This window comes from Odocoileus virginianus, chromosome 23 (genome assembly GCF_023699985.2).
Source record: "Odocoileus virginianus isolate 20LAN1187 ecotype Illinois chromosome 23, Ovbor_1.2, whole genome shotgun sequence".
NCBI lineage: Eukaryota > Metazoa > Chordata > Mammalia > Artiodactyla > Cervidae > Odocoileus > Odocoileus virginianus.
The window spans coordinates 41,298,023-41,324,809 of record NC_069696.1 but is presented as its reverse complement, the minus strand read 5'-3'; the positions used below and the strand labels follow the sequence as shown (position 1 = coordinate 41,324,809).

The 26,787-nt window shown below is 42.3% G+C and overlaps 1 long non-coding RNA gene across 1 annotated transcript in view; it reads right to left on the bottom strand.

Moving 5' to 3' along the window:
- LOC139030636 (uncharacterized) overlaps positions 1 to 26,021 on the bottom strand; it is a 50,007-nt gene extending 23,986 nt beyond the window's left edge. Inside the window, exon 1 of the long non-coding RNA XR_011483032.1 lies at positions 25,666 to 26,021. This is a non-coding gene — a long non-coding RNA (uncharacterized lncRNA). The remainder of the gene's footprint in view (positions 1 to 25,665) is intronic.
- Between the last annotated feature and the right edge of the window lie 766 nt (positions 26,022 to 26,787).

Genomic DNA, 26,787 nt, shown 5'->3' with positions numbered 1-26,787 from the left:
TCCTTTCTGTCCTTTGCTCTATTACTCCCTGTTTCCTACATATGAGATATTTATTATGTATTTTCACTAGTCCATTTTATCTCCTCTATTTTCTTCTGTCTTTCAATATCATCTTTTTGTGATTATCCCAGAAATTACAAAATGCATTCTAAACTTATTATAATCTACCTACAGTTAATATTTTATCACATTCAGAACACCGCTTCATCTTCACTATAGTTTAACTCCACTTATCTCTTTTCTGTTTTTTTCTTTTTTTATCATATATTTCTCTCAACGTATGTTGTGCTTTTCACAAGGCATTGTTATTAGTGTTGCTTTAAACCATCCATATATTTCTTAAAGTGAACCTATATATTTACCCTCTTCAGGGCTGGTCATTCCTTCTTGAACTGTCAAACAGTCATCTGGAGTAAATTTTCTTCATTCCAAAAAGTTCCATTTCTTGCAATGTGAATCTGTGGGCCACAAATTCTCTCCTTTGTGTTTTTCTGGAAATGTCTTTGTTTTGCCTTCATTTTTTAAGGATGCTTTTTCTGAGTAGAATCGTATACCGACAATTGCTTTTTTCAGAGCTTTAAGAAGCCATTCTTTTGTTTTCTGGCATTGCTGGTATCTGTTGATAAGTGAGTTATCTTTGTCTCTTTTGTTTCTCTGAAGGCAGTTTCTCCTTTTGGTTTGGAATTTTTAGATTTTCATTTTGACATTGGTGCTCAATGCAGGGTTTCTTAGGAGACTTGAGGTGAGTCGGGAGGACCCTGGAGTAGCAATGTTTTCCTTGTCTGCTGTGTCACGACTGCCTCCCATCTCCCATCATGAGCAATGGGACTAGACCTAGATGGTCCTTCACACTCTTTGCAGTTCCAAGATCTGTGTGTCTCTGACTCAACAGGATGATGCCAGGATTACTGGACTGAGAGCCCAGGAACCTGAGTTGAAGTCTGAGCCCTTTCCTTACCTCCTATGACCTTGAGTAGCTCAGTTCCCTCTCTGAACACCAGTTATCTTGTCTATAACAGGAAAGTGGGCTGTGGTTGCCAGTACTCCTTGCTCTAACCTTCTGTGGTCTGAAATTATTAGAGTCATCAAAATGATGGGAGACTTCTGCAGCACTGGGCCAGGAATCATGGATTCTAGCTTCTAATTCTGTAGTTTAGTAACTAGAAGTGAATAATGATGATGATGACAATACCAAATATTCAGTGAACATGTAATGATGTTCTAGTCTCTGTGTGGTGTACTTTGCCTGCACTGTCTTGCTTAATCCTCAAAATACATCACAGTTGAGTTCAGCCGTTCAGTCATCTCTGACACTTTGCGACCCCATGGACTGCAGAACACCAGGCTTCACTGTCCATGACCAACTCTGGAAGCTTGCTCAAACTCATGTTCATTGAGTTGGTGATGACATCCAACCACCTCATCCTCTGTCGTCCCCTTTTCCTCCCACCTTCAATCTTTCCCAACATCAGGGTCTTTTCCATTGAGTCAGTTATTCACATCAAGTGGCCAAAGTATTGGAGTTGGAGTTTTAGCTTCAGCACCAGTCCCTCCAATGAATATTCAGGACTGACTTCCTTTAGGATGGACTTGTTGGATCTCCTTGCAGTCCAAGGGATTCATTTCACGGCTTCAGTCACCATCTGCAGCGATTTTGGAGCCCCCCCAATATAAAAAGTCTCTCACTGTTTCCATTATTTCCACATCTATTTGCCATGAAGCAATGGGACCAGATGTATGAAGAACCACAAGACCTTCTAGAACTAACACCCAAAAAAGATGTCATTTTCATTATAGAAGACTGAAATGCAAAAGTAGGAAGTCAAGAAATACCTGGAGTAGCAGGCAAATTTGGCTTTGGAGTGCAAAATAAAGCAGGGCAAAGTCTAAAAGAGTTTTACCAAGAGAACTCACTAGTCATAACAAACACCCTCTTCCAACAATACAAGAGAAAACTCTACACATGGACATCACCAGATGGTCAATACCGAAATCAAATTGATTATATTCTTTGCAGCCAAATATGGAGAAGCTCTATACGGTCAACAAAAACAAGACTGGGAGCTCCTTAGTGCAAAATTCAGACTTAAATTGAAGAAAGTAGAGAAAACCTCTAGACCATTCAGGTATGACCTAAATCAAATCCCTTATGATTATACAGTGGAAGTGACAAATAGAGTCACAGGATTAGATCTGATAGAGTACCTGAAGAACTATGAATGGAGGTTTGTGACATTGTACAGGAGACAGTGATCAAGACCACCTCCAAGAAAAGGAAATGCAAAAAGTCAAAATGGCTGTCTGAGGAGACCTTACAAATAGCTGAGAAAAGAAGAAACGTGAAAGATAAAGGAGAAAAGGAAAGATATACCCATTTGAATGTAGAGTTCCAAAGAATAGCACAGAGAGTTAAGAAATAAACCTCAAAGTAGCATTTATTGTTTTCCATTTTACAGATGCAACAATCTGTCCACAAGGAAGTTACATATCTTACCCCAGGCCACAGAGTGAGAGGAAAAGGAGGAACAAAAAATGGACCGTGGGGAGTTTGGCCCCAGGGCACACGCTGCTCTCCTGCGTTTGCTGACACTTCATCACTTCAGCATCAACTGCAGCTTCATAATTGAATCATTATAACGGATCAATGTTAACAACACCTTAGAATTTATAAAACATTTTAAAATCACGTTCACCTGATCAAATCCTCTTAACACTGGTTTTATGGCCTCGATTTTGAAACTGAGAAGACCTAGGACTGAAAAAGTTAAGTGACTTTGCACAAATTTACAAATTGGTTGGTAGCAGAGGCATTACTTAGACGAGTGCTCCTGACTCAGAGTTCAGGGATTCTTTTCCTGCAGTGTGGCAGCTAACTCTGTGAAAAGAGAAATAATCACCTCCCAACAGCCTGCCTCACACGTGAGAATGTGAGAAAGTGTTTTGGAAGGTGTAAAATGTCCTACAAACACGTGTCCTCCTGGCTTCAAGTTCAAAAGCAAGTCCCCATCCTCTTTGTACACTACCCATCCACAGCACTTTCCAACGCACTCCTTAATGAGCTGGCCGTGGTGCTGAAGATGGGAACTGACGCAGGAAGCCGGTCCTCTTTTCCTCAGGCATTTCATTTGCTGGAGTCTCTGACACCCCGCCAGTCCCCATAGTGAGGTGGACATGACAAGTTAATTCTGCAGCAGGCTGAGCTGGAGCCAGCCTGGCAGCCATGTAATGAGAAGGGCCCTTGTCGCTGCCGGTAGGAAGGGGGAAAGTTAGAAATGACAAGCTGACTATAAGAGACAAATTGTATTATGAAGAAAGCAAAGTGATATCTCTTGGTTCCCCTGGAAAATTGATCTATCCACCTGGAATGACTTGGTAGCAGGAAGAGGGACTGATCAGGAGGGCATCATGCAGGTTGGTGACTACTTTGCTGTAAGAAAAATTCAGGATGTCATTGGAAGTTGACAATTGCACAAAAAAAAAAAAACAAAAAACAGGAAAGATTGCCCCTGTTTTTTAGGGTTCACAGAATCACAGGACCCATAGGGCCTTTGCAGTAACTGACACTGAATCCTCAGTAGCTCTTGTCCACCCTGACCCTGATTCTTCAATGCAGCTCTCCCTGCCCCCATCCCCATGACCCACACAAGCAATGACCAGCAAGGTGGAGCTGAGAAAGTCCAGTTCACCAAAGACCACATGGCCTGGAGCAATCTCCCTAGAAGTTTTCTTTCTTCCTCCCCTACCCTAGTTCTGTCCTTACTTGTGCCTGAATTTTGACCTGGTTAATCACCTTTAGACTTGGTTAACTTCAGTTTGTTTGGGTTTGCTTTGAACTTGCCTGTTCATTTGTTTCCTCTCTCCTCCGATGAGCACCTCTCAGTCTGGCTGTCTGGCTGTCTGGCTGTCACCCCTTGTCACTCAGATCACAGCACACTCCACATGACTGATACCTGGCCAGATCTCCCCACCCAGGTCCCTCTTAGACCTAGGCTCTTTCCCAGACTTGGGGATTATTGAATACAAAGTTAACTCCTATCCCCAGTGACTTACTCCAGACCACAGAGTAATGGGGAAAAAATGAAGAATTGTCCCAGAATTAGAGTTGTGGGTAATAATACCAATACTGATAAAACTATCATCAGTGCTCTTATCACAGCTTGCAGTAAGAGCTGTCGATGTAGTCGATGTACAGTGAGCACTCATGTGCTGGTCTGAGCACATTCTTTGCTGTTCATCTATTATCATCCCATTTTGCTGATAAAAACCCTGAGGTTCTGAGGTTACATAATTTTTCAAAGGTCAAAAGGGTAGTCAGCATTCCGTATGGAGTGCAGAAGAGTGTGGGAATGTGGATTTACTTTCTGGGACCCATGTTGATCCAAAGGGGAGCAGAACAGTAAGAATCTCCATGTAGTAAGTCAAGAGAAAGCTCTGGTATTTCAAATGATAAGAAGTTGACTCAAAGTGGCTTACAGGCAATGATCCAGGAAGCCAGGAGAGAAGATTTCAGAGTTTGTTTCATTCAGGGACACACCAGGGATATGGGGCTGCCGTTCCACTTCCCCCCAGGTGTCTTGGTCCTACTTCTTTGTGGTTTGGCTTTGATCTCAGGCTAACTTCTCAGGTCAATACTATAGATGCTGACAGCTCCTGGGGCTACCTGGTCCCTCACTCACATCCAGGAGCAGAGAGATGACTTTTTATCTGCCAACCACTGAATGAAGTCTTGAAGCTCATTCCCTTGTGACAACATCAGTCCTGTACCCACAGGAGAATGCCATGTACTGGTTGGTGGACACCTGGGAAAGTACATCCCTCCAGCTCGGGTACCTTGTCTCCCAGGGGCAAGGGCACATAGGATTGAGGTGAGGCAGATTAGTTTGCAACTCCTGTATTTTGTGAGCTCATGAGCTCTTTCTTTCATCTCTGGCATCACAAATATCTACCAAAAAAGGGTGAATTGTGCCAGATAGACCCACTTCTTATCCATCTTGTCATCTCTGCAACTGTAATTCCTAGGAAATAACTATAATCCAAGTACTTCCCACCACTGGAGATGGGAAGAGGAATGCAGACAACTGGCAAGGGGGAGGAAATGAGCTGGAGGCCAGCAGTTGTTCTCTGTAGTCACTCACCCAGTCTTTGAAAGGTAACTGGAGTCTCATCCGACTCCATTTCTTAGGGATGAGAGAAGTAGGTAAAGAAGGTAAATAGAGTATACAGGCTACACCCAGAGTCACTGGCAGGAAGTAGGGGTTCAGTGTGACTAGGTCAATAATGTCAACATCCCAGAAAGAACATCAGAATCCTCCACTTATGTTCCAGACACCTGCTCCCTCTGGCCACTGGGCCAACTTCAGATCACAGGGGAACTGAGCTGATGGGTAGACTTGCTGTCCTGGAAGGAAAAGTACAAGAATGCAAGGGCTGAGGCATGACTTGGTCTCAAGTTGGTATCTTCTGAAGTTGGGGCCTCTTATTTTCTCTCTGTTCTGTGCTTCTGTTTCTGACAGATCTCCTGTTTCTCACCAGTGGGTTTGAATCCATTGCCTGATTTTGACCCTGATGTTGACCCCCCCCCTTTTTTTTTGCCCTTTAGTTCTCTAGATTCAACTCCTTTAGGCTCATTCTGATTTTTAAATTTTAGACCTCAGCCGTTTTCATTCCTTACAGCTACTCACAGGGATAATCATGACAACAATCACCATCTATTGAGTTCCTACTCTGTGGCTTGAGTTTTACAGATATTTTCTAGCAATATTGCAAGGTTTGTTATTATTATTTCCATTTTACCTGTGAGACAACAGATGCTCAGCGTGGTTAAGTCACTTGCCCCAAGTCTCTCAATTTACTAAATGTCAGTCTTCAGGATCTAAGTCCTTTCTGTCTACCTCCAATCTCCCGCTTTTCACAATATTCCACCACATCTCACAGAACAAATGAGAGCAGAGAATCAGGTTGGAAGACCATCTTCAGGTAAGAGGGGACAGATGTGTACATGGCCTCTAACTCCATTCCCCAGGGTTTTACCCTCCATTTGGGTCTCTTCCTGGCTGGTTCCTGCTGTGACACCATGCCAGGGCCCCAAGGGTCACAGTTACCCATTCAACAGTCCAACCCAAGCTTGACCAAACTCCTTTTTCTTCTATTTCTTTAACACAACTGAGACAGGCTGGTATTTTCAGAAAGAGTTTTACTAAACACTAAGAGAAACTGAAAGGAAATAATTGCAGTGAATACAGGCAGTATAAAAATAGCCAGCGCTCCAAATACATATTTCTGGCTCTAAGAATCACAGTGAGAAAAGCAGAAAGCTTTTCTGTGGTCCAAACTTAATGCTAAGGAAGCAGTCCCTCCCCAACTCTCACTCCCCAACAAAAGCTGCTATAAAGTCCATTTTAGTGGAGCTCGGCCACACCTATACTTCTGACATGGGCTGGGAGTCAAGATCTGATGGGGGAAGGAAGAATGAGTAAGACAAGACGTGGCTGCAGGCCGCACATCTCCCTGAATAATCTCATCTAGTTCCATGATCTTGATCACCATCCATATGATGATGCCTCTAGCCAGGATTTCTCTCTTAAAGCATACTAGAAATCTCTGCTTGGATGTGCTGTGGATAAATGAGAGTCCCTATACTTAAACTCATCACCTCTCTCCCTCCAAAATCCTACCACTCTACCAGTAAACACAACCACCAATCACCCAGTCAAGCAAGAGAGATACCAGGAGAAAAGTCATTCCTGACTTTCCACCCATGCACAACTGGCCATTAAGTTCTGCCAATTTCCCACCCGCCCCCCTCCCTCCAAATCTCTTCACCTTTCCCCATCACCTCCACTACTACCCACTTTCAAGTCACCTTTATCTATTACCAAGAGTGCTGTCTCAGCCTAGTTTTACCTCCTTGAGTCTGTTCTCTAGACTTGGGGTAACACTTTTAAACACAAACTGATTTATGCCATTTTTCTTCCCTGAAACTCCCCAGGAGGCCTCTGTTGCCCCGAGAACAAAATATGAAACATAATCTGATGCTGTTTATTTCTCCAGGCTTAGCTCTCAGACACCCCTCTACTTCTTATACTTGGTGACTTGTGCCTGGTCCCTGATCTTGTCATTCTGAACCACGCTCATCTCCTCTGATGTGCTACTTCGACATCAAGTCATCAAGTATGCTCTTCTCTCTGAATGGAAGACCCTTGTCCCAAGCTCCCTTGCCTGCTTTCGCTTGTTAGGTCTTAACTTAGATGTAACTAGCTCCCGAATGTTCTCTATGTCCCATAGAACAGACGTTAAGTGCCTCTCCTACGGGTCCTAACTTAATCACTTATTAACATCTTCTAGCTCTTATGAATATCTGCCCAATTAAAGGGGTATGCAGAGAAAGTAATCATGTCATCTCAGTCACTGTTATGTCACCACTTATCATAGGGACAGGCACAGATGGGGTTACACTCAATAAATACCTGATAAATAGATGAAGTGATAGATGAGTGAATGGAAATAGGGTAAGCAGAAACTTGGAGGGGGATAATGCGATTAAACACTGGTGTAGGAAACAAAAAATGATTCATTTAACAAAACAGTTCCAAAATGTCTCCTCTGTATCAGGCTGTGTGCTGGACAACATGACCCAAGACATAAGGATCAGACTTCTTTCTAGTGCTCAAGTCCCTCATCTTGGACCATTCAACTCTTGTTACACTTTCACAACTGTGAATTTCACCTTTTGGCAGGCCTACCTATGTATTTCAAGTAGGTTCCTGGGGACTTTGTCAGACCCAGTTTATAGCAGCAGAATTAAGCTTTAAAAGAAAAATTAGCTCCTTTCTCTTTTTTTCTTCTCTCCTTTCCCTTTGTTTTCCTTTCCTTTTCTTATTCCTCTTTTCCTGTTGAAGTGAAAACCTATGCCATGCCTGTCTCTCCCACTTTCATCTTCCCCTTTTAATTCATTTGTGATGCTCCAGATCTCACTTCTATTGTGGTTTACTTAAAAATGTATTGATGGGACCATAGCTGATGCATCTCTGAAGGTGGTGTGTGAGCATCTTAACTGATTACCCAGGATCCTCTGTGACTGACAGATCCCCAGTGGAGCATCCAGGCGGAGGAGAAGGTTGCTGAGCAAAGGCACTGCAGAGTTGGAAAGGGATTAGTGTTAATTCCTTCCAGACACTTCCTTGTGATGTTTCTCGGTCAATAAAAGCTTAGATAGGGGAGAAGGTTTAAACACAGTCCTGCCTGTTCTCATCACCTGCTAATCCCCGGCTCTTCATTCCCATCATAGGCCCTGGTGCGGGGGCCTCAGGTGTGGATCTGCTAAGCACAGAGCCCTTGAAGGCCTTTCCTGCTCCTGGACCTGTCAGGAGAGCTCTGACAAAGGCACTGGCAAAGACTTCCAGTGTCGTTTCTAGGCAGATGCGGGATGTGATCGGAAGCTGCTGCGTGGTCTGCGAGGATGGTAGCAGGGCAAAGTAGGAATAGAGTGGGTGATGGGCACAAGATAGACAGAGAGAAAGCGAGGAAGCTGTGAAGGCCTCATCAGCACCCTGTCCCTGCTCTGCCCCGCAGGCCCAGTGGTTGGGGCAGACAGACTCTAGGGTGGTTCCAATGATCCTCGACGCCAGACGTTCACACGCCTGTGTAAGTCCTTTCCCCTCAGTGTGGATGGGCCCTGCCACTCACTTCTAACCAGTGGACATGTCAAAGGCAATAGGACCTCCTGTGAGCAGGTTATATAAGGCTCATTTTGCTGACCAGTTCACTTGGGCTTTCCCTGTGGCTCAGCTGGTAAAGAATCCACCTGCAATGTGGGAGACCTGGGTGTGATCCCTGGGTTTGGAAGATCCCCTGGAGAAGGAAAAGGCTACGCACTCCAGTATTCTGGCCTGGAGGATTCCATGGACTCTATAGTCCACAGGGTCACAGAGTCAGACACGACTGTGTGACTTTTACTTCACTCTAGGCAATCTTTCTCTCTCTGTCTGACTTTGAAGAAGTGAGCCACTAGGAATCTTAAAACTACAAGGAACTGACTGCTGCAAACAAACTAAATGAGCTTGGAAGACGACCTCTAGCCTCAGATGAGGTCCAGGTCTGGTCGACACCTTGCCTGAAGCCTTGTGACCCCTGAGCAGAGAACTATAAGCCATGCTGGAACTCCTGATGCACGGAGATTGTGAGATAATAAATGTGTAATGTCTATAATAAACGTGTAATGTCTGCAGTGGCAGAAACCAATGGTGATAAAAAATGAATGGAGTGGTCCCTTTTCCTTCCTGCCTTGAGCACTAGAGCCTGGATGTTATTTCTTCCATCATCACAAATGTCTCTTGGAAAAGGACAGTAAATCCATTTACACTTACGTGAACTTAACTAGCTACTCTGCCAACGGAAGTTCTCATACACAGGGAGCCTTAAAAGCTGTGGTTCCTTGTGAAAAAAAAAAAAAAACTGCTGCATATTAACCCTTTATCAAATATATTAGGAACTCATACATCTCAGTAGTAAAAAAAAAAAAAAAAATCTGATTGAAAAATGGTTAAAGAACGCGAATAGAAATTTTCCCAAAGAAGACATATAGATGTCCAACAGGTATATTAAGAGATGCTTATGATCACTAATCATTTGGGAAATGCAAATCAGAAGCACAATAAGATATCATCTCTTACCTTTTAGGATGACTATTATCAAAGAGACATGAGACAACAAATGCTGATAAAGATGGAGAGGAAAGGAAACTTTTATGCACTGTTGGTGGGAATGTAAACTGATGTGGCCAGGATCAAAAACATCATGAAGATTTCTCCAGAAATTAAAAATAGAACCACCATATGATCCAACAGTCTCACCTGGGGTATATATTCAAAATGAAATTGCTACCTTGAAGAGATACCTGCATTCCTGTGTTCACTGCAGCTTTGTTTATAATGACTAAGACATGGAAACAGCCTAAGTGTCCACTGATGGATGAATGGATAAAAAAGTTGTGATATATATCTATCTACATGTGTGTGTGTGCATGTGTGTGTGTGCTAAGTCACTTCAGGTTGTGGCCGACCCTGTGACCATATAGCCTGTAACCTGCCAGGCTGCTCTGTCCATGGGATTCTCCAGGCAAGATTACTGGGATGGGTTGCTATGCCCTCCTCCAGGGGATCTTCCCAACCCAGGAATCAAATTAATCAAACCTCCATCTCTTATATCTCCTGCATTGACAGGAGGGTTCTTTACCACTAGCACCACCTGGGAAGCCAAATAAATATGTGTGTGTGTGTGTGTGTGTGTGTGTGTGTGTATGTATAGTCTTATATGTTTTATTCATCCGTAAAAAAGAAAGGAAATCCTGCCATTGTGACAAGGATAAACCTTGAGGGCATTATGCTAAGTGAAAAATTCAGAGAAAGACAAATATGATCTAATTTATATGTGGTATCTAAAAAAGCCTAACTCATAGAAATAAATAGTAAAATTGTGGTTATGAAGGGCTGGGGGGTGGGGGGAAGGTTGAGATGTTGGTCAAAGAGGGCAAATTCCCAGCTATAAGATGAGTAAGTTCTAGGGATCTAATATACAGCATGGTGACTATAATTAATAACACCATACAACATACTTGACAATTGTTAAGAACATAGATTTTACCTGTTATCATCACCTATGCAAAAAAAGGTAATTATGTGAGGGGATTGAAGTGCTAAATAACCTTTTTGTGATAATCATTTCACAAATAAATACACATATCAAATTACTGCAATGAACACGTTTAACTGACACATGTTATATGTCAATAATATCCTAATAAAGCTGGGAAAAAATGTTTATTGGTTGTTTGTGACTATTTAATTTAGATAATTTGCTGTCTTGAATTATGTCCCCCCTTTGGGGGAAGGAGGGTGGATAGTGGTAGCACTTTGAATTTTTCTCTCTTTTAAACTATTCTTTGCTTGACAGATTTTCATGATCTGCTATTTTCGCTCTATTGGGGAGAAAATTACTTTCATTGTCAGTTTCAAAACCCCTTTCTCAAAGCAAAGCCTCTTTACGCCAGAGTGGGTTGCCCCAGGCCAGAGGCTCTAGACCCACTCAGATTCCCAGGTAAAAGACAGCACCGTATCCCCGCGCCTCTCGTGGGTGGAAGCAGCCTTCAGAGAGGGTGCAGGTATGAGCACAGGGTTTGGATATCCAGGTGAGAATAGCTTTTACTTTTTTCACTTTAGATTGAATGAGCAGGAGCTCTAAAATCAGAATGAATTATTGCTTTCTGTAAGCTATTTACTGATGGTGAGCAAGTTATTTAACTTGTCCTGGTACCCCTTTTCTTTCTTTCTTTTCTTTTTTTAAAATGATGCAGAGCTATTTATCTGGTTATTTATTTATTTATTATTTATTTTTTTATTTTTGCCATGCCGTGGGCCTGTGGGATCATAGTTCCTGACCAGGGATAGAACCTGCATCCCATGCATTGGAAGCACAGAGTCTTAACCACTGGACTGCCAGGAAAGTCCCCTGGTGCCCTTTTTAACATACAATTATTGCAAACATTGGATGAGATAAGTGGTAAGGAGTCCTCAGTACATCTAGCCCCTGGCTTCTCATTCAACATATACTATTTTTTTCTCCTCTGTGTTTTAGAGCATGGCAGTGAGCAAGAACAAGGACAAACTGAAATTTCTTGGGGATGATAAGCTATATATCAGAGCAGTGAGCTGCTTCTTCTCTACCTTTTCCCCCTGATTTCTCCTCTTTTCTTTCCTTCTCCCTCCTGAGCAAATACATTCAAAGTGCTTAGAACAGGTCCTGGCCACAAATCCTAATTTTTCTGTTGTTGTTAGTATTTCTGTTGTAACTGTCATCATCTTCATCATCACTGTCATCATGTTCATCATCACCATCATCACCACCATCATCATCATCATCATCACCACCATCATCACTACTATCATCATCATCACCACTATCATCATCATCATCACCACCATCATCATCAATGCCATCACCGTCATCATCATCTCTTCGCTTCAAATACATTTTCCTTTCTCCAGTAGAAGTGATACACGTGTACCTCTGTCTGTAATGCTGAGGCCAGGAGCCTGTGTAAATTACATTTCCTGAACTCCCTTGCCATCTGGCTTCTTGTTCAGTTTCTTCAGTAAGAAGATTCTGTCGGATGGGGAAAAGCCTTATATTTGCTTTCTCTTTTTCTGCTCTTGGCAATGTCTCCAGAAGAAGTTTTACCCTTTGGGGATCATCCCAGCAGCCTCCTTCTTGGTGATCATAGCATCATCAGGTTGGCCCCTGTTAGTGTTTCCTATGGCAGCCCTCCACTTTGGTTTTAGTGCACACTTAGCCATCTCTGGTTGGAAGACGAGGGGAAGGGGGAGAAAGCAGAGAAGGAAGAAGGCAGGGTAATGGAACAGAATGGAGAAGAAAGTGGTGACAGCACAGCCTCTGACTCTGCTTTTCCCCTAAATGTGTTTGGATGAGCAGCCATTGGTTATCATTCCAAAGACCAGTTTAAAAAAAATGCTGAAAATAGGAGAGCAGAAACATGAAAAAAAAATCTGAATTCTTGACTACATAGTTGAGTTACTGAATCAACTAACCCTGGAAGCTTCCTACATTTAGACCTTGCTTTCTTGAGATAAACTTCTTTATTTTTATAGTAGTTTAAATATGATTCTATTAATTTCAGAAATTGTCATCCTATAGAAAGAGAGAAACAGAAGAAATCTCCTCCCTCTCTTTCTCCTCCTTCTCTCCTCTCCACTGCCTTCCTCCTCCTCCTGTTTTTCCTTCTCTTGGAAAACAAGATTTGCCCAGAGGCACCATGAAGTTAGCTTCCTCTTGTATCTCATTGGTTAAAACCAGAGCTCATGTCCACACCTTAGTAGGTCAGTAAAAGGGGATAGAATTACCACAGTTAGCCTAGACTGTGTGGTATACGGCCTGATGTAGAGTCAACTGTCAAGAACTGTGACGACTGCTTCAGCTTCCTGGGTGCTGGTAGGAGACATGAAATTCCTGACTGATTGCTCACAGTGCAGCAAGCAGCCTAAGCTTCAGATTTTCCTTGGTTTTCTTTGCCTCCCAAACCCCACAGGAGCAACAAAGAGAGGCCCAGGAGAGTTTGCATCACCGCTCAGGAAACCCAAGCTTAGAGAACTCAAATATTTCATAATGGGCTGCAAAGAAATGTTATGTTCTGTGCATGAATGTCGAACAATGTAACACATGTGTTTAAAATTTCAGAAACAGGTGTGAAACATAAAAAGTATTTAAAGAAATAATGGCTAAAGAAAGTCCACATTTGATGAAAAGTATATACTCACAGAACCAAAGAGCTCAACAAACCCTAAGTAAACTATTAAGAAAGTCAACAAAACAGAAATAGAGTCACAGATATAGAAAACAATCTTATGGTTTCATGGGGGTAACAAGGAAGAGATAAATTGGGAGGTTGGGATTGACATATACACACTACCATGTAAAAATAGACATCTAATAAGACCTACTGTAGAACACAGAAAACTCCATCCAATACTCCGTCATGACCTATATGGGAAAAAACCTTAAAAAAAGGGTGGATATTGGTATGTGTATAACTGATTCACTTGGCTATACAGCAGTAAGTAACACAACATTGTAAATCAATTATACTCCATTAAAAATTAACAAAAAAATTAAGAAAATTGCACAAGTATATATCATAATTAAATTGCCAAAAGCTAGTAGTAATTAGGAAATTAGAAAAGTCAGAGCAAAAGGAAATCACATACCATGTAGAGGAGCAAATTTAGTAATCACAGCAGACCTCTCATCAAAATTTATATAAGCAAGAAGACATTGGAGTGACTTATTTGATGGGATCAGAAAAACTGTTCATTCAGGGAAAACATTATTCAAAAGTAATTGAAAAATAAATGCTGGGCCAGTATACGAACAAACCACATTATGAGAATTGCTAAGCCATTTAAGCAGAAGGAGAATGGTATCGGACAGAAATTTCAATATATGTAAAGAAATAAACACGACCAGAAGTGACTAGTGTTGAAACAAATATAAGTGCTTTTTCTCATTTTGTCTTTTGGCCACACAGCTTGGGGGACCTTAGCTCCCCAACCAGAGATTGAACCCAGGGCCACAGCTGTGAAAGCACTGAATCTTAACCATTGGACAGCTAGGGAATTTCCTTTTTCTCATTTTTAATCACTTTAAAAGTTAATTGACTGTTTAAAGCAAAAATTTTAGCAATATGTTGTGAGGTTTATAACCTACAGAAAAAATTATAAGATAGCAATAACACAAGAGATAAGGAGGGGACAAGCAAGTGCAAGACTATTATATTCTTATGCTATCCATGAAATGATATTGTTTGAAGGTAGACTATGATTAACTAAAGTTATATAATGTAAACTCAAGAGCAACCACTAAGAAAATAAATGAAGAAGCATAGTCAAGAAGCCAATCATAGACACAAAATGAAATACTAAAATATACTGAATTAATTCAAAAGAAGGCAGGAGAATAGGGAAAAAGGAACAAAGAACAGATGGAATAAAAAGAAAACAAATGTGCAATATGGTAGTTTAAAACACAATCACACTGATGATTACATTAAATCAAAATGGTATGATGCCCCAGAGATGCTCATATTGGATAAAAAATAAACACCAAGCTATATGTTACTTACAATAAACCACTTTAAATATAAGGACACAGGTCAAAAGTAAGAGGAAGCATGTACACAGACACACACACACACACATGAAGCAACTACTTATCAAAATTCTAGGCTGTTTTTAGTGTTTTATTTACATGCATTACCTGAATAAATTTTTTTAAAGGATTTTTTTATGTGGACCATTTTTAAGTCTTTATTGTTTATGTTTTTTGGCCTCGAGGCAGGTAGGATCTTAGCTCCCTGTACAGGCATCAAGAACCCACACCCCCTGCATTGGAAAATGAAGTTTTAACCACTGGACCACCAGGGAAGTCCCAACCTTAAGGAATATTTAAAACAATCTACGATGAATAAGTCATCTTTTCAAAGTCTATGCTCTTGACTACCGAAAGACTTTAGACTTCTGGAAGGTAGGAGTAATACTGTATTTATGTTTTTATCTGGGCTTCCCTGGTGGCTCAGTAGTGAAGAATCCACCTGCAATGCAGGAGACACAGGAGATGCAGCTTCAATCCCTAGGTCAGGAAGATCCCCTGGAGGAAGAAATGTCAACCCACTCCAATATTCTTGCCAGGATAATTCATGGACAAAGGAGCCTGGCCGGCTACAGTCCATGGGGTCAAATCAGTCAATCCTAAAGGAAATCAACCCAGAATATTCATTAGAAGGACTGATGCTAAAGGTGAAGCTCCAATACCGGCCACCTGATGCAAAGAGTCAACTCATTGGAAAAGACTCTGATGCTGGGAAAGACAGGGGCCAACAGAGGATGAGATGGTTAGATAGCATCACCAGCTCAGTGGACATCAGTTTGAGCAAACTCCTGGAGATAGTAAAGGACAGGGAAGGCTTACCTGCTGCAGTCCATGGGGTCACAAAGATTTGGACACAACTTAGCAACTGAAAAACAATGTTTATATCTATAGTGTCTATATCTACAACATGAGATCTGACTCATGAAAGGTGATTGATAATCAGATTTTTTGTTTTGTTTTGATATTTATTTTAATTGGAGGATAAATACTTCACAATATTGTGATGGCTTTTGCTATACATCAACATGAATCAGCCATAGGTATACATGGCTTCAGCCTTGAGTTTATGTGAACTGTGAACTTTCAGATGTTCAAGCTGGTTTTAGAAAAGGCAGAGGAACCAGAGATCAAATTGCCAACATCCACTGGATCATCAAAAAAGCAAGAGAGTCCCAGAAAAACAACTATTTCTGCTTCATTGACTATGCCAAAGCCTTTGACTCTGTGGATCACAATAAACTGTGGAAAATTCTTAAAGAGATGGGAATGCCAGACCACCTGACCTGCCTCTTGAGAAACCTGTATGCAGGTCAGGAAGCAACAGTTAGAATTGGACATGGAACAACAGACTGGTTCCAAATAGGAAAAGGAGTATGTCAAAGTTGTATATTGTCACCCTGCTTATTTAACTTATATGCAGAGTACGTCATGAGAAACACTGAGCTGGAGGGAGCACAAGCTGGAATCAAGATTGCCAGGAGAAATATCAATAACCTCAGATATGCAGATGACACCACCCTTATGGCAGAAAATGAAGAAGGACTAAAGAGCCTCTTGATGAAAGTGAAAGAGGAGAGTGAAAAAAATTGGCTTAAAGCTCAACATTCATAAAACTAAGATCATGGCATCCAGTCCCATCACTTCATGGCAAATAGATGGGGAAACAGTGGCAACAGTGGCTGACTTTATTTTTTGGGTCTCCAAAATCACTGCAGATGGTGATTGTAGCCATGAAATTAAAAGATGCTTACTCCTTGGAAGGAAAGTTATGACCAACCTAGATAGCATATTAAAAAGCAGAGACATTACTTTGACTTTGCCAGCAAAGTTCTGTCTAGTCAAGGCTATGGTTCTTCCAGTGGTCATGTATGGATGTGAGAGTTGGACTATAAAGAGGGCTGAGCACAGAAGAATTGATGCTTTTGAACTGTGGTGTTGGGGAAGACTCTTGAGAGCCCCTTGGACTGCAAGGAGATCCAACCAATCCATCCTAAGGGAAATCGGTCCTGGGTGTTCATTGGAAGGACTGATGTTAAAGCTGAAACTCCAGTATTTTGGCCACCTGATGTGAAGAGCTGACTTATTTGAAAAGACCCTGATGTTGGGAAAAATTGAAGGCAAGAGGAGGAGGGGACGACAGAGGATGAGATGGTTAGATGGCATCACCGACTCAATGGACATGAGTTTGGGTAAACTCCAGGAGTTGGTGATGGACAGGGAAGCCTGGCATGCTGTGGTTCATGGGGTTGCAAAGAGTTGGACACAACTGAGAGACTGAACTGAACTGAACTGATACATGTTTTTCCCCCATCCAGAACCTCCCTCCCACCACAATGAATAATGAATGGAGGATTGGCTGGCTGACTGGCTGAAGAAATGAATGTACCTGGAGATACAATGATGCCTCAGCAACCCACTGATAGACTGTGCCCTGAACAGACCTCAGTTTGAAAATGACAACAAACATTTCCAGCAGCAGACAATGACATGCATTGATGACCAAGGTTAGACTTCAAGTTCTTTGGTGTAGGGAGCATGCCTGAAGTTGGTTACTAAAACCAAGCAGTGGGCCCTTCTAGAACCTGGGGTTGAGATTAGGGTGGAACTGGTAAAGCCTTGACATAAAGTCTCTTTATTCTAAGACTACTCCCTCTTTGACTCTGAGAACAAACATCCCACCTCCTACCACTGCCTATATGGCATCCCATCTAAAAGCAGTGTCTAGTCAGATGAGAATTTAGCGAGTCATTATATATTTAAATACTGCCAAAGAAACATTTCATTACATCTGTCTTGCAATTTTAGAGCATAAGGATAATGTGTTTGCCAGAGTTGTTAGGATGATTAAACTCATCAAAACCATTCAGAATATATCCAGTGGATTAATGCCATTACACTTCTCACAGTATAGTGTATTTCTTTGTTTAAAAACTCCATTCTTATAATTCTTATAAACTTTATCATAATAAAGTATAAATTGTAGATATCCACTGGAGATTGCTAAACCAAAAAAAAAAAAATCATGAGGGATTAGAGGATTTCATTATAAAAATACTTAAGTGTCTCACGTCACCCAAGGGGGAAGAAAGTAGCTGAGTCTCAGGAAAAAAATTGGACCAGAATCTGGAAAGACATCAAGACAATCTCTTTAACTCACATGTTCACTTTTCTTTGAACAATTATCTCATATTCTTCTAAAGCTTTCTTTTATATTCCACATTACACATACCAAGCTATCCTTGGCCACACAATAGAATCTTGAGTTAACATCTTTTGCAAGTTTAGGTCAGCCTTAACTAGAATTTCTATAACCAAATTTTAACTTTCTGAGAGAAATATTCAAATTGGCCCATTTTTGATTCACTGTAAAATCACCTACATAATAAGTGTTACCTTGTTGAGTAATGGAAGTAATTAGAGAACCATTAAAAAACATCTAGACAAACATTCCAAGGGTATAAACTTTTTGAGAGCAGCAACTCTCAGTCCTCTTCATGAATCTTGGCACAATGCCTGACATATGATAAGCAGTTGAAAGGATTTTTAATCCTAAAGGAAATCAACCCTAAATACTAATTGGAAAGACTGATGCTGAAGTTGAAGCTCCAATATTTTGGCCACCTGATGTGAAGAGATGAGCCACTAGAAAAGACCCTGATACTAGGAAAGATTGAAGGCACAAGGAGAGGAGAGTGGCAGAGAATGAGATGGTTAGATAGCCTCACCAACTCAATGGACATAATTGGAGCAAACTTTGGGAGATAGTAAAGGACAAAGAAATCTGGTGTGCTGCAGTCCATGAGATTGAAGAGTCAGATAAGGCTTAGAGACTGAACAACAACAAGGATTTTAACTCCAAACTGTCTAATTTCAAAGCCCTAAAGTAACTTCTACTTGTATCCTTCATTTCCTCCATCTGTGCACAGCTCCTTTATTCTTTTCTGTACCAGTCAGTGTAGGCTGTTATCCCACATAACAATTGAACCCCCAAATTAGAGTGATTTAGAACAATGATTCTCAAGGTGTGATCCCTAGACAGGCAGCATCAGTGTCACCTGGGGACTTGGTAAAAATGCAGATCCAGACCTCCTGAATGAAAAACTTGGGAGGGGGCCCACTTCTCTTGTCTTACTGAGACCTCTGGTTGCTTTTGGTGTACACTAAAATTTTAAAAACTTAAATAAGAAAGATTTGTTTTTCATTAAACTTACAAGAGCACTGGGGATTGTCTGTAGCTTTGTTCTACATCTTACTTTGCTAGCATATGGAGCAGGCCCTACTGAGACTGAAAAGAGAGACATAAACCAAGAGTTAGCTCTTAAAACTTTGCTTCAGGGAATTTCCCTGGTGGTCCAGTGTTGAAAATCTACCTTCCGACGCAAAAGACACAGGCTTGATCCCTTGTGGGAGAACTAGGATCCCACACACTGCAGGGCTACGTGTGCTGCAACTAAGACCTGATGCAGCTAAATAAAAAAAATATTAAAAATAAAAACAATTTTGCTCTGAATTTACATTCCATTGTCCTCATAAAATCTCCCAGGAATGAGGCAGAAACATAATCCTGTCACAGAGAGAGGATACCTAGGAAGGGAAGCAAAACTACTGTATCCATTTAAAAATTTTCTCATTTCTGTATGTATTTACAAATGGTAGGAAGTGTGATGCTTTGACAAACATTTTCAAGGCCATGAAATGATCACAGTTGTTCCTGTTGTTAAGATTGCTTTGTTCCACTTGCATGGCCATTTTTCTGATCCCACACTCTTGTGCACAATAACGTCTGCATATATTTGGAAGAGCAGTGATGGTATCCTACCACGTGCTTTTTCCTGTCTCCTCTCAAATGTACCTTCTCAGAGAAGTTTTCCCTAACCTGCTTTATTTCCTATGGTCCTGTTCCTCCTCCCTCTGTCACTCTGTCACATTATCCTATTTAATTTTTTCATAGCATTTACATCAAGCTGAAGCTATTCATTAGTTTAATTATTCTAAAACTGACTACAACATGAGCTTCATCAGAGCAGGGACTCTGCATTATTCACAGCTCTATCCCAAGAACTTAGAGCAGAGACTCATACAAAAATGTTCATTCAACATTTTGGGATATGAATGAGTTACTATCCCCTGAGATGGGCCAGCTAAATTCTCACTGCTGTTTCAAAATGAAGCTGGGGCCACCCCTGAGTCTGAGCCAGGAGCTGGGGATGGCAGATAGGAAGGCTTCCAATCTGATGCCCAGACACAGAGCCCAATATGGATTTGGGTCTGCTGGGTGAGGAACTCATTTAGAGAAGCTGTAAGCCTTCAGTTTACAGTTCTACCCTGGAGTCTATGTTCTTCCTTCCCAATTTTGAGTATACCCAGCACTTGGAAGAAGGCTTTTTCTACCTCTTCTTAGTGAGAGAAATCAAATATCCTGGGAGAATACCTTATTCCCATCTCTAGGAAGGATATTATTTGAGTTATGTAATCCATTCATTTGAAAAATATTTATCGAGTTGGCACTATTTGCCAGGAAACTGTAGGAAACAGGACAGAAAAATGTTTAGTGGAACTTATACTGGAAAAAGGAAGATAGGAATGAGTTTAAAAATTAATCCATAGCATGTCAAGTGGTGAGAAGCCATATGAAAAAAAAATATTAAGTAGGGTAGAGCAGAAAGAGATGAGGTGCTATTTTATATAATGTGATCAGAGAAGACCTCTCTCATCAGGGGAACCTTGAGGAATGATTGAAAAGAAGTGAGAAAGCAGATATCTGGTGCAAGAGAATTCCAGGCAGAGGGCAAAGTCCTTCAGGCGGTGGTTTGATTGGCATGTTGGAGAAATTAAAAAGGAATCTGAATGATTGGAGCAGAGTGAGCTAGGGCTCCAACTTTTGGACCATGACCCACAGTGAGACATAAATTTTCTGCTGGAACCAAGGTACACACACACTCACTCACTTGCACACATACACAGACACACACACACACTGAACTCAAAATTTCACAAAGGAATGCTTGCCTTTATCCTGTGCAGTGCACCCCAGTGTTGTCTATTCTATTTTATTCTATTTCATTACCTAATAAGGACCTACTGTATAGCGTTGGGAACTCCACTCAATACTCTGTCATGGTCTATATGGGAAAAGAATCTAAAAAAGAATAGATACACGAATATGTATAACAGATTCACCTTGCTGTACCCCTGAAACTAACACACACTGTGAATCAACAATACCTCAATTAAAAAAAAAGTCTGGTCATGATTATCTATATAGATTAGATTACCTATTAGTAGATCAGATCCCACAGTTACAGTGAGATAGGTTGAGAGTGGTAGGAATTCAGATCAGAGAGGTAATGAGGGGCAGAGAATGTGCTTTTTCAGGCTCTGAAAGGGGACTGGGTAAGAAGGCTATTAAAACATTTGGAGGTAAAGAGTGATTTATATATTTAAAACATGACTCTGGGGTTTCCCTGGTGGCTCAGTGGTAAAGAATTCATGTGCCAATGCAGGGGACACGGGTTCGAACCCTGATCTGGGAAGATCCCACATGCCGAGAAGCACCTAAACCCCTGCATCACAGCTATTGAGCCTGCAGTCTAGAGCCCAGGAGCTGCAGCTACTGAAGCCAGCGAACCCTAGAGCCTGTTGCTCAACAAGAGAAGCCACCACAATGAGAAACCCACTCACCACAACGAGAGAGCAGCCCCCACTTGCTGCATCTAGAGAAAAGCCCAATGAAGCAAAGAAGACCCAGCACAGCCAAAAATGAATAAATAAAGTGAAAACATGACTCTGGTTGCTCTTTGGAGAGTGTAATGTAATTGGCCAAAGGTGGAGGTGCAGGGAACAGACAGCGGCTACTGTGACAGTCTACACAAGAGGTGGTGGTGGTTTGAACCAATAGGTAGTAGAACTGATGAGAAGGGGTCTGATTATAGATTTATTTCAAAGAAAGGCCCAGCACGTTTTCTGATAGGTGGGACATGGGGTGATAAATAAAGGAGAAAGACAAAGACAATTCTAAGACTTGAGTGACTGGAGGAATAGAGTTGTCATTGGCTGAGAAGGGTCAAACTGAAGAAGAATTAAGTTTGGGGGAGAAAGTGAGATCAGAAATTCTGTTTGGGGTATGTAAACTTTGGATGTACCTAAGTGGAGCTGTTAAAAAGTCAGTTTTATATTTAGATCTGGAAGTTAGTGCTGGAAAGATACAGTTTGAGTGATGAGTTTACACATGGTGTTTAAAACCTTGCTGGGTTATGTTACCTAGGGATTGTGTATGAAATATAGGACAATGAGGTCTAACTCCTGAGCCTGGAGGCACACCAGCATTTGGAAGTTGGAAAAGGTGGGGAGAAACCAGCAGAGGGACTGAAATATAGTGACCAGAAAGGGGGACAAAGAGCGAGTGATGTCCTGAAGCAAAACAGGCAGTGTTTCACCAAAGAGAGAGCTGTCCTGTGTATCAGATGCTGCAAGTGGGCTATGGAAGATCAGGACTGGGAACTGATTCTTGGGTTGGACAATGTGAGGTCACCGCTGACCTTCAAAGAGGCAGTTTCGGTGGGATTGGAGTGAAAAAAGAGCCTGATTGGATTTGTTTCTAGAGAGAATGGCTGGAGATGAAGGAGAAAGAGAGGGCATGAAAAATGATATTGAAGAGCCTCCCTGTAAAGGGTGTCAGAGAAATGAGTTGGTGACACTTAGGTGGGAAGCAATCCTTATAGCTGAGGCAAGACCTTTCGACCACAAGGGAAAGGCCAAGAAGACTTCAAAAGCTCTCACCAGCTTTTACATTGATGAAATGCTGACTTTAATAACCAAATAGCAACTCTTTTTAGGCTCTAGGATTCTCTGAAACAATCTATTACTTGCATTGAAATGTATTCTAGTGGAAATGGTGCTAAATACATACTTTCTTCGGGCTCTTGGGTTCCTGGCAAATGGCGATGTATAGTAGCTACGGATGTGGGCATTGGTGTGAGTTCCTGACTGAACGCTGACCAGTTGGGCATTCTTGGGTAAGTTATTTAACATACAGAGGCCTCAGTTTCTTCATCTAAACAATGGGTATATAATTGTTCTGAATCCATAGGGCTATTTAGAGAGTTAAATGAAATAATCCTTAGAAAGCACTCCTGCAGTGCTTTGAAAATTAGAAATGTTTAACAAATATAAGGAACTACTATTTACTTTCTATAATCCTCACTTAACAGCTCTGGTGAAGGAAAATCCTTTGTACATGCCCAGCCTTTGGGAGACCTACAAAAGCCCAACTATCCCTGGCTTCCCTAGAAGGGCAGAGAGTTCTGAACAAAAATTGCCTTGAATAGACTTCTAGACCAGGGATCAGGGCCCAGAAGAGGGACTGTTGGGCTCTGAGTCCTGGACATTTTTTGGCCAGAACAATGGGGCAGCACACTTCCCTTCACAGCTGTCTCCTTTCCTCCCCTGGCCTGCCTCCTCTTTGATAGAGTTATTCAGTTGTTCATCATGCCACAACGGCCACCAGAATATCCCAGTTCTCTGCAAGCCTCCTAAGTGTATTTACTGCTGAGCAATGCTGCCTCAGAACAATTAAATCAAATGACAGTTGTCAAAAGTCTTGGCAGTTCTTCGGCCTGTGACTGCCAGACCCTACTTCCTCTGTAGCTTGGCACCTGGAATTCGTAATAAACCTGCCTGGCTCCCTGCCCCCATATTTTTCCAATCCCCTGCAGCACAAGCCATTTTGTCCTCCAAGCAGGTCTGGCTTGCCTCAGGCTCTGAAACTAATCAGCCTCTTAATCAGAGGTCGGGGGGTGGGGGTAGGGGGCGGGGATCCTTGGCTACCTAGCCTGTGAGGATCTCATGGTGACCTGTGCTCCAAACCCAGGGTGACCCTGACTCTAGTTTCTTCCAAACAAGGAATTTCAGTTTTTGTCTTCATTCTTGGCTTGTCATCCTACTATTGAAACCTCTTCAGACTTGCATCCTTCTTAGTTGCCATCTGACAAACCTAACCTCTACCTTCAGCTCATCCTTCCGCCTAACCTGTAGAGTCTATTTTGATCTGACCTGGAATAGCACCACCTCTATAGAATCCAGGTATCGCTGTAGAAACTTTATGTATTTTACTCCTTTTACTGCCTCTGTCAATCATCTGAAGAAGGTCGAGGCAGAAGGACCAATGACTGTCCCAAGGGCACACAAATAGTGAGCGGGAGGGGGGGTTTTGAGGGAGGGTAGGATTTTAGAATGTGATGCACCTACATCATTTGTCTTCCTTCCCCCTGCAATTTTACTCTCCTTTAACCCTTCGCTCAGGAGTTCTTCATCCGACAGGTACACCTGAGAAATCTGATTTGCCTCAATATCCCGCAGTGGTGGTCCCCGACCTTTTTGGCACTAAGGGTCAGTTTAATGAAAGACGGTTTTCCATGGACCAGGGAGGGGGGTGGTTTGGGGATGATTCAAGTGCATTACACTTATTGTGCACTTTATTTCTGTTTTTCTTACATCAGTTCCACCTCAGATCATCAGGCATTAGATCCTGGAGGTTGGGGACCCCTGTCCTAGAGGGCAGGGTTGATTATCTGTACGAAGGCAGCACTAGGATGATAATAGCTTCTCTACCTGTCTGTCTTCTCTCTCTGTCCTTCTGTCTTTGTTTCTTGGACTTGAATGCTGTTATCAGGTAAACATAGCATTTGGTCCCTTGGGGTTGGAGTAGATCCCTCTGATCCAAGCTTCCTGTGAACCTCTTCATTCTCCAGTTAAATTTACCAGAAAGATCTGCATGTGGCTTTAGGCACAAGCCCAACTAATAATAAAATTTTACCAAGTTTTCCCACTTGCCATTGTCCTTTGTGAGTGTCTCTCCCTTGGGATAAAGCCAGGGTGGCTGGATCTGAGTACTCTTTGGGGTTCCAAAGACCAAAACCTTATTACAATGAATTCGTGAAATCATGCCTGTCAAGCTTCAAATCCAGTGCTCTGAATGTACAAAACTTGGTATAACACAAGGCATTAAATGTAGCAATAAAGGCCTTTACACCACCTAACAAAGCATGAGCTCTGATGGGATCTCCTCTGTATAATAAAATGCTAAGCATTTGCTCTAACATGCCTTTAATCTCAGACAGAAAATTCCATCTGCAAACTTCCTCTGGATATTCTACAATGGCTTCAAATTTCTTATGCTGGGCTGAATAAAATACCATCACTTCAATAATGGGAAATACAAAGACTTTTCAAAGGAATGTGCTGTACAAGAAGTGTTCTTTTTATTTTTTTTAACTCCAACAGTTGACTTTTAATATCTGATGTTTGACTTTGTCGTAAGGGATTTTTTTTTTTTTTTTTTTACTGTAGGCCCATACATTTCTGTGACAGGAGAGAGAAGAGAGACTTGGGTTTATTAAAAGAACAATTATACATCTTTGAGAAGTTGTTGGGTTGGTTGTCTGGAAGACGAGGAAGTGGCAGGTCCGAAAAAGGTCACCCTGCATCTCAAAGATAGCACCCTTTGCAGAAACTGAGGATTTGCTCATCAGTGTGGAGATTTCCCTCCAGTGGTGGCTTAGTTGCTAAGTCGTGTCCAAGTCTTGCGACCCCATGGACTGTAGTCTGCCAGCCTCCTCTGTCCATGGGATTTTCCAGGCAAGAATACTGTAATGGGTTGCCATTTCCTTCTTCAGGGGATCTTCCCAACCCAGGAATCAAACCCTGGGTCTCCTACATTGCAGGCAGATTCTTTACCAACTGAGCGACAAGGGAAGCTTGTACAATATTCCCTCCAGTATTGGTCCTGAACTCATCCTCAACAACCTTCACACTGATTCACTCAATCTACTGGCCTGGAGAAATCCGTGGACTGTATAGTCCATGGGGTCACAAAGAGTCGGACATGATTGGGCGACTTTCACTCACTCATTCACCTTTCCAGTTCACTCTGTGACCCCTTTTAGTCCTTACTTTTCTATGCTGCTTCTATCAAGCTCAGTTCCCTAAGGGCTTTAGGATGAGCTGTATTTCAGCCAAATACTCATCTTGACTGTGGGATGGAGATTCCGGCCCGAGTCCAGGTCTGTTCCTTTCACCTCTTGCAACAGTAAAGTATGGTGAAGGATATGGGTGACAGGTTGAGCGTTCCAGTCTGACCGGACGCCCATGGAGGGCGGGCCATAAAAGCCGGCGGTTTGTTCCTCTTTGTTCCCAGCCCGCGCCCTCTTCCTTATATGGATGGTCCTTGCTCTTCCTCGTCCCCAGCCGGTGCTCTCTTCCTTATATGGGTAGTCCAATCAGATGCCGAGCCCGCGCCCTCTTCCTTATATGGATAGTCCAATCAGATGCCGAGCCCGCGCCCTCTTCCTTATATGGATAGTCCAATCAGATGCCGAGCCCGCGCCCTCTTCCTTATATGGATAGTCCAATCAGATGCCGAGCCCGCGCCCTCTTCCTTATATGGATAGTCCAATCAGATGCCGAGCCCGCGCCCTCTTCCTTATATGGATAGTCCAATCAGATGCCGAGCCCGCGCCCTCTTCCTTATATGGATAGTCCAATCAGATGCTGAGCCCGCGCCCTCTTCCTTATATGGATAGTCCAATCAGATGCCCAGCCCGCGCCCTCTTCCTTATATGGATAGTCCAATCAGATGCCCAGCCCGCGCCCTCGTCCTTATATGGATGGCCCAATCAGATGCCGACACGGAGTCCGGAGACACCAATTGCTGGCGCAGCCCGCGTTTTTTTCCTTATATGGAAAGACTCCGCCTAAGCGCCCGCCCTGGCTACAAAAACCTTTACCTACCCCTCATACCTCGCAGACTCCCTTTCTCTCTTCACTCACCCGCCGCCGGGAGTTCTGCCCGAGAGCGACCGCCCAATAAAGGCCTTCACCAACGGTCCTTAGAGGTGGCTATTTCTTCCCGCGGCGTTTTCTAACAATGGGTCTTAAGGGAAAGGGCTTTAATCACATGTCAGCACACTCGTTTCATGACTGTGGGTAGGATTATTATCTAGGGTGATACTATGTGCTATGATGAATGACAAAGCCGCAGATGTAAGAGATATGTAATTGATGTTTATTTCTTGT